General features: G+C 44.8%; 51 pseudogenes; all 51 read left to right on the forward strand.

Moving 5' to 3' along the window:
• Nucleotides 1-187: 187 nt before the first annotated feature.
• On the forward strand, nucleotides 188-309 carry LOC140098045 (5S ribosomal RNA; annotated as a pseudogene).
• A 70-nt stretch (nucleotides 310-379) lies between these two features.
• On the forward strand, nucleotides 380-498 carry LOC140092080 (5S ribosomal RNA; annotated as a pseudogene).
• Nucleotides 499-757: 259 nt separating this feature from the next.
• Nucleotides 758-876, forward strand: LOC140091740 (5S ribosomal RNA; annotated as a pseudogene).
• Nucleotides 877-946: 70 nt separating this feature from the next.
• LOC140084017 (5S ribosomal RNA) lies at nucleotides 947-1065 on the forward strand (annotated as a pseudogene).
• A 258-nt stretch (nucleotides 1066-1323) lies between these two features.
• LOC140098898 (5S ribosomal RNA) lies at nucleotides 1324-1442 on the forward strand (annotated as a pseudogene).
• Nucleotides 1443-1512: 70 nt separating this feature from the next.
• LOC140085942 (5S ribosomal RNA) lies at nucleotides 1513-1631 on the forward strand (annotated as a pseudogene).
• Nucleotides 1632-1701: 70 nt separating this feature from the next.
• LOC140079661 (5S ribosomal RNA) lies at nucleotides 1702-1820 on the forward strand (annotated as a pseudogene).
• Nucleotides 1821-2457: 637 nt separating this feature from the next.
• Nucleotides 2458-2576, forward strand: LOC140081618 (5S ribosomal RNA; annotated as a pseudogene).
• Nucleotides 2577-2793: 217 nt separating this feature from the next.
• LOC140095964 (5S ribosomal RNA) lies at nucleotides 2794-2912 on the forward strand (annotated as a pseudogene).
• A 71-nt stretch (nucleotides 2913-2983) lies between these two features.
• On the forward strand, nucleotides 2984-3102 carry LOC140091236 (5S ribosomal RNA; annotated as a pseudogene).
• A 258-nt stretch (nucleotides 3103-3360) lies between these two features.
• Nucleotides 3361-3479, forward strand: LOC140098899 (5S ribosomal RNA; annotated as a pseudogene).
• Nucleotides 3480-3549: 70 nt separating this feature from the next.
• Nucleotides 3550-3668, forward strand: LOC140089464 (5S ribosomal RNA; annotated as a pseudogene).
• Nucleotides 3669-3738: 70 nt separating this feature from the next.
• On the forward strand, nucleotides 3739-3857 carry LOC140089622 (5S ribosomal RNA; annotated as a pseudogene).
• Nucleotides 3858-4116: 259 nt separating this feature from the next.
• LOC140098900 (5S ribosomal RNA) lies at nucleotides 4117-4235 on the forward strand (annotated as a pseudogene).
• Nucleotides 4236-4452: 217 nt separating this feature from the next.
• LOC140095966 (5S ribosomal RNA) lies at nucleotides 4453-4571 on the forward strand (annotated as a pseudogene).
• Nucleotides 4572-4642: 71 nt separating this feature from the next.
• Nucleotides 4643-4761, forward strand: LOC140091237 (5S ribosomal RNA; annotated as a pseudogene).
• A 258-nt stretch (nucleotides 4762-5019) lies between these two features.
• LOC140098903 (5S ribosomal RNA) lies at nucleotides 5020-5138 on the forward strand (annotated as a pseudogene).
• A 70-nt stretch (nucleotides 5139-5208) lies between these two features.
• On the forward strand, nucleotides 5209-5327 carry LOC140089465 (5S ribosomal RNA; annotated as a pseudogene).
• A 70-nt stretch (nucleotides 5328-5397) lies between these two features.
• Nucleotides 5398-5516, forward strand: LOC140089624 (5S ribosomal RNA; annotated as a pseudogene).
• A 259-nt stretch (nucleotides 5517-5775) lies between these two features.
• On the forward strand, nucleotides 5776-5894 carry LOC140094493 (5S ribosomal RNA; annotated as a pseudogene).
• Nucleotides 5895-6153: 259 nt separating this feature from the next.
• LOC140090084 (5S ribosomal RNA) lies at nucleotides 6154-6272 on the forward strand (annotated as a pseudogene).
• Nucleotides 6273-6489: 217 nt separating this feature from the next.
• LOC140093028 (5S ribosomal RNA) lies at nucleotides 6490-6608 on the forward strand (annotated as a pseudogene).
• A 71-nt stretch (nucleotides 6609-6679) lies between these two features.
• On the forward strand, nucleotides 6680-6798 carry LOC140089908 (5S ribosomal RNA; annotated as a pseudogene).
• Nucleotides 6799-7245: 447 nt separating this feature from the next.
• On the forward strand, nucleotides 7246-7364 carry LOC140094494 (5S ribosomal RNA; annotated as a pseudogene).
• A 70-nt stretch (nucleotides 7365-7434) lies between these two features.
• On the forward strand, nucleotides 7435-7553 carry LOC140095804 (5S ribosomal RNA; annotated as a pseudogene).
• A 70-nt stretch (nucleotides 7554-7623) lies between these two features.
• LOC140085922 (5S ribosomal RNA) lies at nucleotides 7624-7742 on the forward strand (annotated as a pseudogene).
• Nucleotides 7743-7959: 217 nt separating this feature from the next.
• On the forward strand, nucleotides 7960-8078 carry LOC140098314 (5S ribosomal RNA; annotated as a pseudogene).
• Nucleotides 8079-8149: 71 nt separating this feature from the next.
• Nucleotides 8150-8268, forward strand: LOC140084018 (5S ribosomal RNA; annotated as a pseudogene).
• Nucleotides 8269-8526: 258 nt separating this feature from the next.
• On the forward strand, nucleotides 8527-8645 carry LOC140098904 (5S ribosomal RNA; annotated as a pseudogene).
• A 70-nt stretch (nucleotides 8646-8715) lies between these two features.
• LOC140084841 (5S ribosomal RNA) lies at nucleotides 8716-8834 on the forward strand (annotated as a pseudogene).
• A 70-nt stretch (nucleotides 8835-8904) lies between these two features.
• Nucleotides 8905-9023, forward strand: LOC140094106 (5S ribosomal RNA; annotated as a pseudogene).
• A 70-nt stretch (nucleotides 9024-9093) lies between these two features.
• Nucleotides 9094-9212, forward strand: LOC140095805 (5S ribosomal RNA; annotated as a pseudogene).
• A 70-nt stretch (nucleotides 9213-9282) lies between these two features.
• Nucleotides 9283-9401, forward strand: LOC140098905 (5S ribosomal RNA; annotated as a pseudogene).
• Nucleotides 9402-9618: 217 nt separating this feature from the next.
• Nucleotides 9619-9737, forward strand: LOC140088263 (5S ribosomal RNA; annotated as a pseudogene).
• Nucleotides 9738-9996: 259 nt separating this feature from the next.
• Nucleotides 9997-10115, forward strand: LOC140082034 (5S ribosomal RNA; annotated as a pseudogene).
• Nucleotides 10116-10374: 259 nt separating this feature from the next.
• On the forward strand, nucleotides 10375-10496 carry LOC140098046 (5S ribosomal RNA; annotated as a pseudogene).
• Nucleotides 10497-10566: 70 nt separating this feature from the next.
• LOC140094921 (5S ribosomal RNA) lies at nucleotides 10567-10685 on the forward strand (annotated as a pseudogene).
• A 70-nt stretch (nucleotides 10686-10755) lies between these two features.
• Nucleotides 10756-10874, forward strand: LOC140082035 (5S ribosomal RNA; annotated as a pseudogene).
• A 259-nt stretch (nucleotides 10875-11133) lies between these two features.
• LOC140098047 (5S ribosomal RNA) lies at nucleotides 11134-11255 on the forward strand (annotated as a pseudogene).
• A 70-nt stretch (nucleotides 11256-11325) lies between these two features.
• On the forward strand, nucleotides 11326-11444 carry LOC140092082 (5S ribosomal RNA; annotated as a pseudogene).
• A 259-nt stretch (nucleotides 11445-11703) lies between these two features.
• On the forward strand, nucleotides 11704-11822 carry LOC140091742 (5S ribosomal RNA; annotated as a pseudogene).
• A 70-nt stretch (nucleotides 11823-11892) lies between these two features.
• LOC140084019 (5S ribosomal RNA) lies at nucleotides 11893-12011 on the forward strand (annotated as a pseudogene).
• Nucleotides 12012-12269: 258 nt separating this feature from the next.
• LOC140098906 (5S ribosomal RNA) lies at nucleotides 12270-12388 on the forward strand (annotated as a pseudogene).
• Nucleotides 12389-12458: 70 nt separating this feature from the next.
• Nucleotides 12459-12577, forward strand: LOC140085944 (5S ribosomal RNA; annotated as a pseudogene).
• Nucleotides 12578-12647: 70 nt separating this feature from the next.
• LOC140087825 (5S ribosomal RNA) lies at nucleotides 12648-12766 on the forward strand (annotated as a pseudogene).
• A 259-nt stretch (nucleotides 12767-13025) lies between these two features.
• On the forward strand, nucleotides 13026-13144 carry LOC140098077 (5S ribosomal RNA; annotated as a pseudogene).
• Nucleotides 13145-13403: 259 nt separating this feature from the next.
• Nucleotides 13404-13522, forward strand: LOC140098907 (5S ribosomal RNA; annotated as a pseudogene).
• Nucleotides 13523-13739: 217 nt separating this feature from the next.
• On the forward strand, nucleotides 13740-13858 carry LOC140093030 (5S ribosomal RNA; annotated as a pseudogene).
• A 71-nt stretch (nucleotides 13859-13929) lies between these two features.
• LOC140084020 (5S ribosomal RNA) lies at nucleotides 13930-14048 on the forward strand (annotated as a pseudogene).
• A 258-nt stretch (nucleotides 14049-14306) lies between these two features.
• LOC140098908 (5S ribosomal RNA) lies at nucleotides 14307-14425 on the forward strand (annotated as a pseudogene).
• A 70-nt stretch (nucleotides 14426-14495) lies between these two features.
• On the forward strand, nucleotides 14496-14614 carry LOC140089466 (5S ribosomal RNA; annotated as a pseudogene).
• Nucleotides 14615-14660: the final 46 nt, after the last annotated feature.

Genomic DNA, 14660 nt, shown 5'->3' on the forward strand with positions numbered 1-14660 from the left:
CAACAGCCATTCAAAGCTGAATGTGCATGCTCTGGTCAGATCGCAGCAGCAATGCAGCTTAAGGCTTTGCAAGTACCAGCATGGGAGACTGGCTGGGAATCCCAAGTTCTGTTGACATTTTTGAACCTGAAAATTGTGTTAGTTTCTCTATGAGATAGTAAAAGAAGGTTCAAATTGAACAACTGCTGTCAACGGCCATTCTACTAAGCTTAATGTGCCTGCTCTCGTCAGATCGCAGCAGCAATGCAGCTTAAGGCTTGGCAAGTACCAGCATGGGAGACTGGCTGGGAATCCCAAGTTCCGTTGACCTTTTTGAACCTGAAAATTGTGTTAGTTTCTCTATGAGGTAGTAAAATAAGGTTCAAATTGAACAGTTGCTGTCAACGGCCATTCTAAGCTGAATGTGCCTGCTCTCGTCAGATCGCAGCAGCAATGCAGCTTAATGCTTGGCAAGTACCAGCATGGGAGACTAGCTGGGAATCCCAAGTTCCGTTGACCTTTTTGAACCTGAAAATTGTGTTAGTTTCTCTATGAGATAGTAAAAGAAGGTTCAAATTGAACAGCTGCTGTCAACAGCCATTCTAAGCTGAATGTGCCTGCTCTGGTCAGATCGCAGCAGCAATGCAGCTTAAGGCTTTGCAAGTACCAGCATGGGAGACTGGCTGGGAATCCCAAGTTCTGTTGACATTTTTGAACCTGAAAATTGTGTTAGTTTCTCTATGAGATAGTAAAAGAAGGTTCAAATTGAACAGCTGCTGTCAACGGCCATTCTAAGCTGAATGTGCCTGCTCTCGTCAAATCGCAGCAGCAATGCAGCTTAAGGCTTGGCAAGTACCAGCATGGGAGACTGGCTGGGAATCCCAAGTTCCGTTGACCTTTTTGAACCTGAAAATTGTGTTAGTTTCTCTATGAGATAGTAAAAGAAGGTTCAAATTGAACAGCTGCTGTCAACGGCCATTCTAAGCTGAATGCGCCTGCTCTCGTCAGATCGCAGCAGCAATGCAGCTTAAGGCTTGGCAAGTACCAGCATGGGAGACTGGCTGGGAATCCCAAGTTCCATTGACTTTTTGAACCTGAAAATTGTGTTAGTTTCTCTATGAGATAGTAAAAGAAGGTTCAAATTGAACAGCTGCTGTTAACTGCCATTCTAAGCTGAATGTGCATGCTCTTGTCAGATCGCAGCAGCGTTGCAGCTTAAGGCTTGGCAAGTACCAGCATGGGAGTCTGGCTGGGAATCCCAAGTTCTGTTGACCTTTTTGAACCTGAAAATTGTGTTAGTTTCTCTATGAGATAGTAAAACAAAGTAGAAATTAGGCAGCTGCTGTCAACGGCCATTCTAAGCTGAATGTGCCTGCTCTCGTCAGATCGCAGCAGCAATGCAGCTTAAGGCTTGGCAAGTACCAGCATGGGAGACTGGCTGGGAATCCCAAGTTCCGTTGACCTTTTTGAACCTGAAAATTGTTAGTTTCTCTGTCAAAGATGGTAAAAGAAGGTTCAAATTGAACAGCTGCTGTCAACGGCCATATTAAGCTGAATGTGCCTGCTCTCGTCAGATCGCAGCAGCAATGCAGCTTAAGGTTTGGCAAGTACCAGCATAGGAGACTGGCTGGGAATCCCAAGTTCTGTTGACCTTTTTGAACCTGAAAATTGTGTTAGTTTCTCTATGAGATAGTAAAAGAAGGTTCAAATTGAACAGCTGCTGTCAACGGCCATTCTAAGCTGAATGTGCCTGCTCTCGTCAGATCGCAGCAGCAATGCAGCTTAAGGCTTGGCAAGTACCAGCATGGGAGACTGGCTGGGAATCCCAAGTTCTGTTGACCTTTTTGAACCTGAAAATTGTGTTAGTTTCTCTATGAGATAGTAAAAGAAGGTTCAAATTGAACAGCTGCTGTCAACGGCCATTCTAAGCTGAATGTGTGTGCTCTTGTCAGATCGCAGCAGCGATGCAGCTTAAGGCTTGGCAAGTACCAGCATGGGAGACTGGCTGGGAATCCCAAGTTCTGTTGACCTTTTTGAACCTGAAAATTGTGTTAGTTTCTCTATGAGATAGTAAAAGAAGGTTCAAATTGAACAGCAGCTGTCAATGGCCATTCTAAGCTGAATGTGCCTGCTCTCGTCAGATCGCAGCAGCAATGCAGCTTAAGGCTTGGCAAGTACGAGCATGGGAGTCTGGCAGGGAATCCCAAGTTCCATTGACCTTTTTGAACCTGAAAATTGTGTTAGTTTCTCTATGAGATAGTAAAAGAAGGTTCAAATTGAACAGCTGCTGTCAACGGCCATTCTAAGCTGAATGTGCATGCTCTCGTCAGATCGCAGCAGCAATGCAGCTTAAGGCTTGGCAAGTACCAGCATGGGAGACTGGCTGGGAATCCCAACTTCAGTTGACCTTTTTGAACCTGAAAATTGTGTTAGTTTCTCTATGAGATAGTAAAAGAAGGTTCAAATTGAACAGCTGCTGTCAACGGCCATTCTAAGCTGAATGTGCCTGCTCTCGTCAGATCGCAGCAGCAATGCAGCTTAAGGCTTGGCAAGTACCAGCATGGGAGACTGGTTGGGAATCCCAAGTTCCGTTGACCTTTTTGAACCTGAAAATTGTGTTAGTTTCTCTATGAGATAGTAAAAGAAGGTTCAAATTGAACAGCTGCTGTCAACGCCCATTCTAAGCTAAGGCTTGGCAAGTACCAGCATGGGAGACTGGCTGGGAATCCCAAGTTCCGTTGACCTTTTTGAACCTGAAAATTGTGTTAGTTTCTCTATGAGATAGTAAAAGAAGGTTCAAATTGAACAGCTGCTGTCAACGGCCATTCTAAGCTGAATGTGCCTGCTCTCGTCAGATCGCAGCAGCAATGCAGCTTAAGGCTTGGCAAGTACCAGCTTGGGAGACTGGCTGGGAATCATAAGTTCCGTTGACCTTTTTTTAACCTGAAAATTTTGTTAGTTTCTCTATGAGATAGTAAAAGAAGGTTCAAATTGAACAGCTGCTGTCAACGGCCATTCTAAGCTGAATGCGCCTGCTCTCGTCAGATCGCAGCAGCAATGCAGCTTAAGGCTTGGCAAGTACCAGCATGGGAGACTGGCTGGGAATCCCAAGTTCCATTGCCTTTTTGAACCTGAAAATTGTGTTAGTTTCTCTATGAGATAGTAAAAGAAGGTTCAAATTAAACAGCTGCTGTCAACTGCCATTCTAAGCTGAATGTGCATGCTCTTGTCAGATCGCAGCAGCGTTGCAGCTTAAGGCTTGGCAAGTACCAGCATGGGAGTCTGGCTGGGAATCCCAAGTTCTGTTGACCTTTTTGAACCTGAAAATTGTGTTAGTTTCTCTATGAGATAGTAAAACAAAGTAGAAATTAGGCAGCTGCTGTCAACGGCCATTCTAAGCTGAATGTGCCTGCTCTCGTCAGATCGCAGCAGCAATGCAGCTTAAGGCTTGGCAAGTACCAGCATGGGAGACTGGCTGGGAATCCCAAGTTCCGTTGACCTTTTTGAACCTGAAAATTGTTAGTTTCTCTGTCAAAGATGGTAAAAGAAGGTTCAAATTGAACAGCTGCTGTCAACGGCCATATTAAGCTGAATGTGCCTGCTCTCGTCAGATCGCAGCAGCAATGCAGCTTAAGGTTTGGCAAGTACCAGCATGGGAGACTGGCTGGGAATCCCAAGTTCTGTTGACCTTTTTGAACCTGAAAATTGTGTTAGTTTCTCTATGAGATAGTAAAAGAAGGTTCAAATTGAACAGCTGCTGTCAACGGCCATTCTAAGCTGAATGTGCCTGCTCTCGTCAGATTGCAGCAGCAATGCAGCTTAAGGCTTGGCAAGTACCAGCATGGGAGACTGGCTGGGAATCCCAAGTTCTGTTGACCTTTTTGAACCTGAAAATTGTGTTAGTTTCTCTATGAGATAGTAAAAGAAGGTTCAAATTGAACAGCTGCTGTCAACGGCCATTCTAAGCTGAATGTGTGTGCTCTTGTCAGATCGCAGCAGCGATGCAGCTTAAGGCTTGGCAAGTACCAGCATGGGAGACTGGCTGGGAATCCCAAGTTCTGTTGACCTTTTTGAACCTGAAAATTGTGTTAGTTTCTCTATGAGATAGTAAAAGAAGGTTCAAATTGAACAGCTGCTGTCAACGGCCATTCTAAGCTGAATGTGCCTGCTCTCGTCAGATCGCAGCAGCAATGCAGCTTAAGGCTTGGCAAGTACCAGCATGGGAGACTGGCTGGGAATCCCAAGTTCCGTTGACCTTTTTGAACCTGAAAATTGTGTTAGTTTCTCTATGAGATAGTAAAAGAAGGTTCAAATTGAACAGCTGCTGTCAACGCCCATTCTAAGCTAAGGCTTGGCAAGTACCAGCATGGGAGACTGGCTGGGAATCCCAAGTTCCGTTGACCTTTTTGAACCTGAAAATTGTGTTAGTTTCTCTATGAGATAGTAAAAGAAGGTTCAAATTGAACAGCTGCTGTCAACGGCCATTCTAAGCTGAATGTGCCTGCTCTCGTCAGATCGCAGCAGCAATGCAGCTTAAGGCTTGGCAAGTACCAGCTTGGGAGACTGGCTGGGAATCATAAGTTCCGTTGACCTTTTTTTAACCTGAAAATTTTGTTAGTTTCTCTATGAGATAGTAAAAGAAGGTTCAAATTGAACAGCTGCTGTCAACGGCCATTCTAAGCTGAATGCGCCTGCTCTCGTCAGATCGCAGCAGCAATGCAGCTTAAGGCTTGGCAAGTACCAGCATGGGAGACTGGCTGGGAATCCCAAGTTCCATTGCCTTTTTGAACCTGAAAATTGTGTTAGTTTCTCTATGAGATAGTAAAAGAAGGTTCAAATTAAACAGCTGCTGTCAACTGCCATTCTAAGCTGAATGTGCATGCTCTTGTCAGATCGCAGCAGCGTTGCAGCTTAAGGCTTGGCAAGTACCAGCATGGGAGTCTGGCTGGGAATCCCAAGTTCTGTTGACCTTTTTGAACCTGAAAATTGTGTTAGTTTCTCTATGAGATAGTAAAACAAAGTAGAAATTAGGCAGCTGCTGTCAACGGCCATTCTAAGCTGAATGTGCCTGCTCTCGTCAGATCGCAGCAGCAATGCAGCTTAAGGCTTGGCAAGTACCAGCATGGGAGACTGGCTGGGAATCCCAAGTTCCGTTGACCTTTTTGAACCTGAAAATTGTTAGTTTCTCTGTCAAAGATGGTAAAAGAAGGTTCAAATTGAACAGCTGCTGTCAACGGCCATATTAAGCTGAATGTGCCTGCTCTCGTCAGATCGCAGCAGCAATGCAGCTTAAGGTTTGGCAAGTACCAGCATGGGAGACTGGCTGGGAATCCCAAGTTCTGTTGACCTTTTTGAACCTGAAAATTGTGTTAGTTTCTCTATGAGATAGTAAAAGAAGGTTCAAATTGAACAGCTGCTGTCAACGGCCATTCTAAGCTGAATGTGCCTGCTCTCGTCAGATTGCAGCAGCAATGCAGCTTAAGGCTTGGCAAGTACCAGCATGGGAGACTGGCTGGGAATCCCAAGTTCTGTTGACCTTTTTGAACCTGAAAATTGTGTTAGTTTCTCTATGAGATAGTAAAAGAAGGTTCAAATTGAACAGCTGCTGTCAACGGCCATTCTAAGCTGAATGTGTGTGCTCTTGTCAGATCGCAGCAGCGATGCAGCTTAAGGCTTGGCAAGTACCAGCATGGGAGACTGGCTGGGAATCCCAAGTTCTGTTGACCTTTTTGAACCTGAAAATTGTGTTAGTTTCTCTATGAGATAGTAAAAGAAGGTTCAAATTGAACAGCAGCTGTCAATGGCCATTCTAAGCTGAATGTGCCTGCTCTCGTCAGATCGCAGCAGCAATGCAGCTTAAGGCTTGGCAAGTACCAGCATGGGAGTCTGGCAGGGAATCCCAAGTTCCATTGACCTTTTTGAACCTGAAAATTGTGTTAGTTTCTCTATGAGATAGTAAAAGAAGGTTCAAATTGAACAGCTGCTGTCAACGGCCATTCTAAGCTGAATGTGCCTGCTCTTGTCAGATCGCAGCAGCAATGCAGCTTAAGGCTTGGCAAGTACCAGCATGGGAGACTGGCTGGGAATCCCAACTTCTGTTGACCTTTTTGAACCTGAAAATTGTGTTAGTTTCTCTATGAGATAGTAAAAGAAGGTTCAAATTGAACAGCTGCTGTCAACAGCCATTCTAAGCTGAATGTGCCTGCTCTCGTCAGATCGCAGCAGCAATGCAGCTTAAGGCTTGGCAAGTACCAGCATGGGAGACTGGCTGGGAATCCCAAGTTCCGTTGACCTTTTTGAACCTGAAAATTGTGTTAGTTTCTCTATGAGATAGTAAAAGAAGGTTCAAATTGAACAGCTGCTGTCAACGCCCATTCTAAGCTAAGGCTTGGCAAGTACCAGCATGGGAGACTGGCTGGGAATCCCAAGTTCCGTTGACCTTTTTGAACCTGAAAATTGTGTTAGTTTCTCTATGAGATAGTAAAAGAAGGTTCAAATTGAACAGCTGCTGTCAACGGCCATTCTAAGCTGAATGTGCCTGCTCTCGTCAGATCGCAGCAGCAATGCAGCTTAAGGCTTGGCAAGTACCAGCATGGGAGACTGGCTGGGAATCATAAGTTCCGTTGACCTTTTTTTAACCTGAAAATTTTGTTAGTTTCTCTATGAGATAGTAAAAGAAGGTTCAAATTGAACAGCTGCTGTCAACGGCCATTCTAAGCTGAATGTGCCTGCTCTCGTCAGATCGCAGCAGCAATGCAGCTTAAGGCTTGGCAAGTACCAGCATGGGAGACTGGCTGGGAATCCCAAGTTCCATTGACTTTTTGAACCTGAAAATTGTGTTAGTTTCTCTATGAGATAGTAAAAGAAGGTTCAAATTGAACAGCTGCTGTCAACTGCCATTCTAAGCTGAATGTGCATGCTCTTGTCAGATCGCAGCAGCGTTGCAGCTTAAGGCTTGGCAAGTACCAGCATGGGAGTCTGGCTGGGAATCCCAAGTTCTGTTGACCTTTTTGAACCTGAAAATTGTGTTAGTTTCTCTATGAGATAGTAAAAGAAGGTTCAAATTGAACAGCTGCTGTCAACGGCCATTCTAAGCTGAATGTGTGTGCTCTTGTCAGATCACAGCAGCGATGCAGCTTAAGGTTTGGCAAGTACCAGCATGGGAGACTGGCTGGGAATCCCAAGTTCTGTTGACCTTTTTGAACCTGAAAATTGTGTTAGTTTCTCTATGAGATAGTAAAAGAAGGTTCAAATTGAACAGCAGCTGTCAATGGCCATTCTAAGCTGAATGTGCCTGCTCTCGTCAGATCGCAGCAGCAATGCAGCTTAAGGCTTGGCAAGTACCAGCATGGGAGTCTGGCAGGGAATCCCAAGTTCCATTGACCTTTTTGAACCTGAAAATTGTGTTAGTTTCTCTATGAGATAGTAAAAGAAGGTTCAAATTGAACAGCTGCTGTCAACGGCCATTCTAAGCTGAATGTGCCTGCTCTCGTCAGATCGCAGCAGCAATGCAGCTTAAGGCTTGGCAAGTACCAGCATGGGAGACTGGCTGGGAATCCCAACTTCTGTTGACCTTTTTGAACCTGAAAATTGTGTTAGTTTCTCTATGAGATAGTAAAAGAAGGTTCAAATTGAACAGCTGCTGTCAACGGCCATTCTAAGCTGAATGTGCCTGCTCTCGTCAGATCGCAACAGCAATGCAGCTTAAGGCTTGGCAAGTACCAGCATGGGAGACTGGCTGGGAATCCCAAGTTCCGTTGACCTTTTTGAACCTGAAAATTGTGTTAGTTTCTCTATGAGATAGTAAAAGAAGGTTCAAATTGAACAGCTGCTGTCAACGCCCATTCTAAGCTAAGGCTTGGCAAGTACCAGCATGGGAGACTGGCTGGGAATCCCAAGTTCCGTTGACCTTTTTGAACCTGAAAATTGTGTTAGTTTCTCTATGAGATAGTAAAAGAAGGTTCAAATTGAACAGCTGCTGTCAACGGCCATTCTAAGCTGAATGTGCCTGCTCTCGTCAGATCGCAGCAGCAATGCAGCTTAAGGCTTGGCAAGTACAAGCATGGGAGACTGGCTGGGAATCATAAGTTCCGTTGACCTTTTTTTAACCTGAAAATTTTGTTGGTTTCTCTATGAGATAGTAAAAGAAGGTTCAAATTGAACAGCTGCTGTCAACGGCCATTCTAAGCTGAATGCGCCTGCTCTCGTCAGATCGCAGCAGCAATGCAGCTTAAGGCTTGGCAAGTACCAGCATGGGAGACTGGCTGGGAATCCCAAGTTCCATTGACTTTTTGAACCTGAAAATTGTGTTAGTTTCTCTATGAGATAGTAAAAGAAGGTTCAAATTGAACAGCTGCTGTCAACTGCCATTCTAAGCTGAATGTGCATGCTCTTGTCAGATCGCAGCAGCGTTGCAGCTTAAAACTTGGCAAGTACCAGCATGGGAGTCTGGCTGGGAATCCCAAGTTCTGTTGACCTTTTTGAACCTGAAAATTGTGTTAGTTTCTCTATGAGATAGTAAAACAAAGTAGAAATTAGGCAGCTGCTGTCAACGGCCATTCTAAGCTGAATGTGCCTGCTCTCGTCAGATCGCAGCAGCAATGCAGCTTAAGGCTTGGCAAGTACCAGCATGGGAGACTGGCTGGGAATCCCAAGTTCCGTTGACCTTTTTGAACCTGAAAATTGTTAGTTTCTCTGTCAAAGATGGTAAAAGAAGGTTCAAATTGAACAGCTGCTGTCAACGGGCATATTAAGCTGAATGTGCCTGCTCTCGTCAGATCGCAGCAGCAATGCAGCTTAAGGTTTGGCAAGTACCAGCATGGGAGACTGGCTGGGAATCCCAAGTTCTGTTGACCTTTTTGAACCTGAAAATTGTGTTAGTTTCTCTATGAGATAGTAAAAGAAGGTTCAAATTGAACAGCTGCTGTCAACGGCCATTCTAAGCTGAATGTGCCTGCTCTCGTCAGATCGCAGCAGCAATGCAGCTTAAGGCTTGGCAAGTACCAGCATGGGAGACTGGCAGGGAATCCCAAGTTCCATTGACCTTTTTGAACCTGAAAATTGTGTTAGTTTCTCTATGAGATAGTAAAAGAAGGTTCAAATTGAACAGCTGCTGTCAACGGCCATTCTAAGCTGAATGTGCCTGCTCTCGTCAGATCGCAGCAGCAATGCAGCTTAAGGCTTGGCAAGTACCAGCATGGGAGACTGGCTGGGAATCCCAACTTCTGTTGACCTTTTTGAACCTGAAAATTGTGTTAGTTTCTCTATGAGATAGTAAAAGAAGGTTCAAATTGAACAGCTGCTGTCAACGGCCATTCTAAGCTGAATGTGCCTGCTCTCGTCAGATCGCAGCAGCAATGCAGCTTAAGGCTTGGCAAGTACCAGCATGGGAGACTGGCTGGGAATCCCAAGTTCCGTTGACCTTTTTGAACCTGAAAATTGTGTTAGTTTCTTTATGAGATAGTAAAAGAAGGTTCAAATTGAACAGCTGCTGTCAACGCCCATTCTAAGCTAAGGCTTGGCAAGTACCAGCATGGGAGACTGGCTGGGAATCCCAAGTTCCGTTGACCTTTTTGAACCTGAAAATTGTTAGTTTCTCTGTCAAAGATGGTAAAAGAAGGTTCAAATTGAACAGCTGCTGTCAACGGCCATTCTAAGCTGAATGTGCCTGCTCTCGTCAGATCGCAGCAGCAATGCAGCTTAAGGCTTGGCAAGTACCAGCATGGGAGACTGGCTGCGAATCCCAAGTTCCGTTGACCTTTTTGAACCTGAAAATTGTGTTAGTTTCTCTATGAGATTGTAAAAGAAGGTTCAAATTGAACAGCTGCTGTCAACGGCCATTCTAAACTGAATGTGCGTGCTCTTGTCAAATCGCAGCAGCGATGCAGCTTAAGGCTTAGCAAGTACCAGCATGGGAAACTGGCTGGGAATCCCAAGTTCTGTTGACATTTTTGAACCTGAAAATTGTGTTAGTTTCTCTATGAGATAGTAAAAGAAGGTTCAAATTGAACAGCTGCTGTCAATGGCCATTCTAAGCTGAATGTGCCTGCTCTCGTCAGATCGCAGCAGCAATGCAGCTTAAGGCTTGGCAAGTACCAGCATGGGAGACTAGCTGGGAATCCCAAGTTCCGTTGACCTTTTTGAACCTGAAAATTGTGTTAGTTTCTCTATGAGATAGTAAAAGAAGGTTCAAATTGAACAGCTGCTGTCAACAGCCATTCAAAGCTGAATGTGCATGCTCTGGTCAGATCGCAGCAGCAATGCAGCTTAAGGCTTTGCAAGTACCAGCATGGGAGACTGGCTGGGAATCCCAAGTTCTGTTGACATTTTTGAACCTGAAAATTGTGTTAGTTTCTCTATGAGATAGTAAAAGAAGGTTCAAATTGAACAACTGCTGTCAACGGCCATTCTACTAAGCTTAATGTGCCTGCTCTCGTCAGATCGCAGCAGCAATGCAGCTTAAGGCTTGGCAAGTACCAGCATGGGAGACTGGCTGGGAATCCCAAGTTCCGTTGACCTTTTTGAACCTGAAAATTGTGTTAGTTTCTCTATGAGGTAGTAAAATAAGGTTCAAATTGAACAGTTGCTGTCAACGGCCATTCTAAGCTGAATGTGCCTGCTCTCGTCAGATCGCAGCAGCAATGCAGCTTAATGCTTGGCAAGTACCAGCATGGGAGACTAGCTGGGAATCCCAAGTTCCGTTGACATTTTTGAACCTGAAAATTGTGTTAGTTTCTCTATGAGATAGTAAAAGAAGGTTCAAATTGAACAGCTGCTGTCAATGGCCATTCTAAGCTGAATGTGCCTGCTCTCGTCAGATCGCAGCAGCAATGCAGCTTAAGGCTTGGCAAGTACCAGCATGGGAGACTAGCTGGGAATCCCAAGTTCCGTTGACCTTTTTGAACCTGAAAATTGTGTTAGTTTCTCTATGAGATAGTAAAAGAAGGTTCAAATTGAACAGCTGCTGTCAACAGCCATTCAAAGCTGAATGTGCATGCTCTGGTCAGATCGCAGCAGCAATGCAGCTTAAGGCTTTGCAAGTACCAGCATGGGAGACTGGCTGGGAATCCCAAGTTCTGTTGACATTTTTGAACCTGAAAATTGTGTTAGTTTCTCTATGAGATAGTAAAAGAAGGTTCAAATTGAACAACTGCTGTCAACGGCCATTCTACTAAGCTTAATGTGCCTGCTCTCGTCAGATCGCAGCAGCAATGCAGCTTAAGGCTTGGCAAGTACCAGCATGGGAGACTGGCTGGGAATCCCAAGTTCCGTTGACCTTTTTGAACCTGAAAATTGTGTTAGTTTCTCTATGAGGTAGTAAAATAAGGTTCAAATTGAACAGTTGCTGTCAACGGCCATTCTAAGCTGAATGTGCCTGCTCTCGTCAGATCGCAGCAGCAATGCAGCTTAATGCTTGGCAAGTACCAGCATGGGAGACTAGCTGGGAATCCCAAGTTCCGTTGACCTTTTTGAACCTGAAAATTGTGTTAGTTTCTCTATGAGATAGTAAAAGAAGGTTCAAATTGAACAGCTGCTGTCAACAGCCATTCTAAGCTGAATGTGCCTGCTCTGGTCAGATCGCAGCAGCAATGCAGCTTAAGGCTTTGCAAGTACCAGCATGGGAGACTGGCTGGGAATCCCAAGTTCTGTTGACATTTTTGAACCTGAAAATTGTGTTAGTTTCTCTATGAGATAGTAAAAGAAGGTTCAAATTGAACAGCTGCTGTCAACGGCCATTCTAAGCTGAATGTGCCTGCTCTCGTCAAATCGCAGCAGCAATGCAGCTTAAGGCTTGGCAAGTACCAGCATGGGAGACTGGCTGGGAATCCCAAGTTCCGTTGACCTTTTTGAACCTGAAAATTGTGTTAGTTTCTCTATGAGATAGTAAAAGAAGGTTCAAATTGAACAGCTGCTGTCAACGGCCATTCTAAGCTGAATGCGCCTGCTCTCGTCAGATCGCAGCAGCAATGCAGCTTAAGGCTTGGCAAGTACCAGCATGGGAGACTGGCTGGGAATCCCAAGTTCCATTGACTTTTTGAACCTGAAAATTGTGTTAGTTTCTCTATGAGATAGTAAAAGAAGGTTCAAATTGAACAGCTGCTGTTAACTGCCATTCTAAGCTGAATGTGCATGCTCTTGTCAGATCGCAGCAGCGTTGCAGCTTAAGGCTTGGCAAGTACCAGCATGGGAGTCTGGCTGGGAATCCCAAGTTCTGTTGACCTTTTTGAACCTGAAAATTGTGTTAGTTTCTCTATGAGATAGTAAAACAAAGTAGAAATTAGGCAGCTGCTGTCAACGGCCATTCTAAGCTGAATGTGCCTGCTCTCGTCAGATCGCAGCAGCAATGCAGCTTAAGGCTTGGCAAGTACCAGCATGGGAGACTGGCTGGGAATCCCAAGTTCCGTTGACCTTTTTGAACCTGAAAATTGTTAGTTTCTCTGTCAAAGATGGTAAAAGAAGGTTCAAATTGAACAGCTGCTGTCAACGGCCATATTAAGCTGAATGTGCCTGCTCTCGTCAGATCGCAGCAGCAATGCAGCTTAAGGTTTGGCAAGTACCAGCATAGGAGACTGGCTGGGAATCCCAAGTTCTGTTGACCTTTTTGAACCTGAAAATTGTGTTAGTTTCTCTATGAGATAGTAAAAGAAGGTTCAAATTGAACAGCTGCTGTCAACGGCCATTCTAAGCTGAATGTGCCTGCTCTCGTCAGATCGCAGCAGCAATGCAGCTTAAGGCTTGGCAAGTACCAGCATGGGAGATTGGCTGGGAATCCCAAGTTCTGTTGACCTTTTTGAACCTGAAAATTGTGTTAGTTTCTCTATGAGATAGTAAAAGAAGGTTCAAATTGAACAGCTGCTGTCAACGGCCATTCTAAGCTGAATGTGTGTGCTCTTGTCAGATCGCAGCAGCGATGCAGCTTAAGGCTTGGCAAGTACCAGCATGGGAGACTGGCTGGGAATCCCAAGTTCTGTTGACCTTTTTGAACCTGAAAATTGTGTTAGTTTCTCTATGAGATAGTAAAAGAAGGTTCAAATTGAACAGCAGCTGTCAATGGCCATTCTAAGCTGAATGTGCCTGCTCTCGTCAGATCGCAGCAGCAATGCAGCTTAAGGCTTGGCAAGTACCAGCATTGGAGTCTGGCAGGGAATCCCAAGTTCCATTGACCTTTTTGAACCTGAAAATTGTGTTAGTTTCTCTATGAGATAGTAAAAGAAGGTTCAAATTGAACAGCTGCTGTCAACGGCCATTCTAAGCTGAATGTGCATGCTCTCGTCAGATCGCAGCAGCAATGCAGCTTAAGGCTTGGCAAGTACCAGCATGGGAGACTGGCTGGGAATCCCAACTTCTGTTGACCTTTTTGAACCTGAAAATTGTGTTAGTTTCTCTATGAGATAGTAAAAGAAGGTTCAAATTGAACAGCTGCTGTCAACGGCCATTCTAAGCTGAATGTGCCTGCTCTCGTCAGATCGCAGCAGCAATGCAGCTTAAGGCTTGGCAAGTACCAGCATGGGAGACTGGCTGGGAATCCCAAGTTCCGTTGACCTTTTTGAACCTGAAAATTGTGTTAGTTTCTCTATGAGATAGTAAAAGAAGGTTCAAATTGAACAGCTGCTGTCAACGCCCATTCTAAGCTAAGGCTTGGCAAGTACCAGCATGGGAGACTGGCTGGGAATCCCAAGTTCCGTTGACCTTTTTGAACCTGAAAATTGTGTTAGTTTCTCTATGAGATAGTAAAAGAAGGTTCAAATTGAACAGCTGCTGTCAACGGCCATTCTAAGCTGAATGTGCCTGCTCTCGTCAGATCGCAGCAGCAATGCAGCTTAAGGCTTGGCAAGTACCAGCATGGGAGACTGGCTGGGAATCATAAGTTCCGTTGACCTTTTTTTAACCTGAAAATTTTGTTAGTTTCTCTATGAGATAGTAAAAGAAGGTTCAAATTGAACAGCTGCTGTCAACGGCCATTCTAAGCTGAATGCGCCTGCTCTCGTCAGATCGCAGCAGCAATGCAGCTTAAGGCTTGGCAAGTACCAGCATGGGAGACTGGCTGGGAATCCCAAGTTCCATTGACTTTTTGAACCTGAAAATTGTGTTAGTTTCTCTATGAGATAGTAAAAGAAGGTTCAAATTAAACAGCTGCTGTCAACTGCCATTCTAAGCTGAATGTGCATGCTCTTGTCAGATCGCAGCAGCGTTGCAGCTTAAGGCTTGGCAAGTACCAGCATGGGAGTCTGGCTGGGAATCCCAAGTTCTGTTGACCTTTTTGAACCTGAAAATTGTGTTAGTTTCTCTATGAGATAGTAAAACAAAGTAGAAATTAGGCAGCTGCTGTCAACGGCCATTCTAAGCTGAATGTGCCTGCTCTCGTCAGATCGCAGCAGCAATGCAGCTTAAGGCTTGGCAAGTACCAGCATGGGAGACTGGCTGGGAATCCCAAGTTCCGTTGACCTTTTTGAACCTGAAAATTGTTAGTTTCTCTGTCAAAGATGGTAAAAGAAGGTTCAAATTGAACAGCTGCTGTCAACGGCCATATTAAGCTGAATGTGCCTGCTCTCGTCAGATCGCAGCAGCAATGCAGCTTAAGGTTTGGCAAGTACCAGCATGGGAGACTGGCTGGGAATCCCAAGTTCTGTTGACCTTTTTGAACCTGAAAATTGTGTTAGTTTCTCTATGAGATAGTAAAA

Source organism: Engystomops pustulosus, chromosome 9 (assembly GCF_040894005.1).
Source record: "Engystomops pustulosus chromosome 9, aEngPut4.maternal, whole genome shotgun sequence".
Classification (NCBI taxonomy): domain Eukaryota; kingdom Metazoa; phylum Chordata; class Amphibia; order Anura; family Leptodactylidae; genus Engystomops; species Engystomops pustulosus.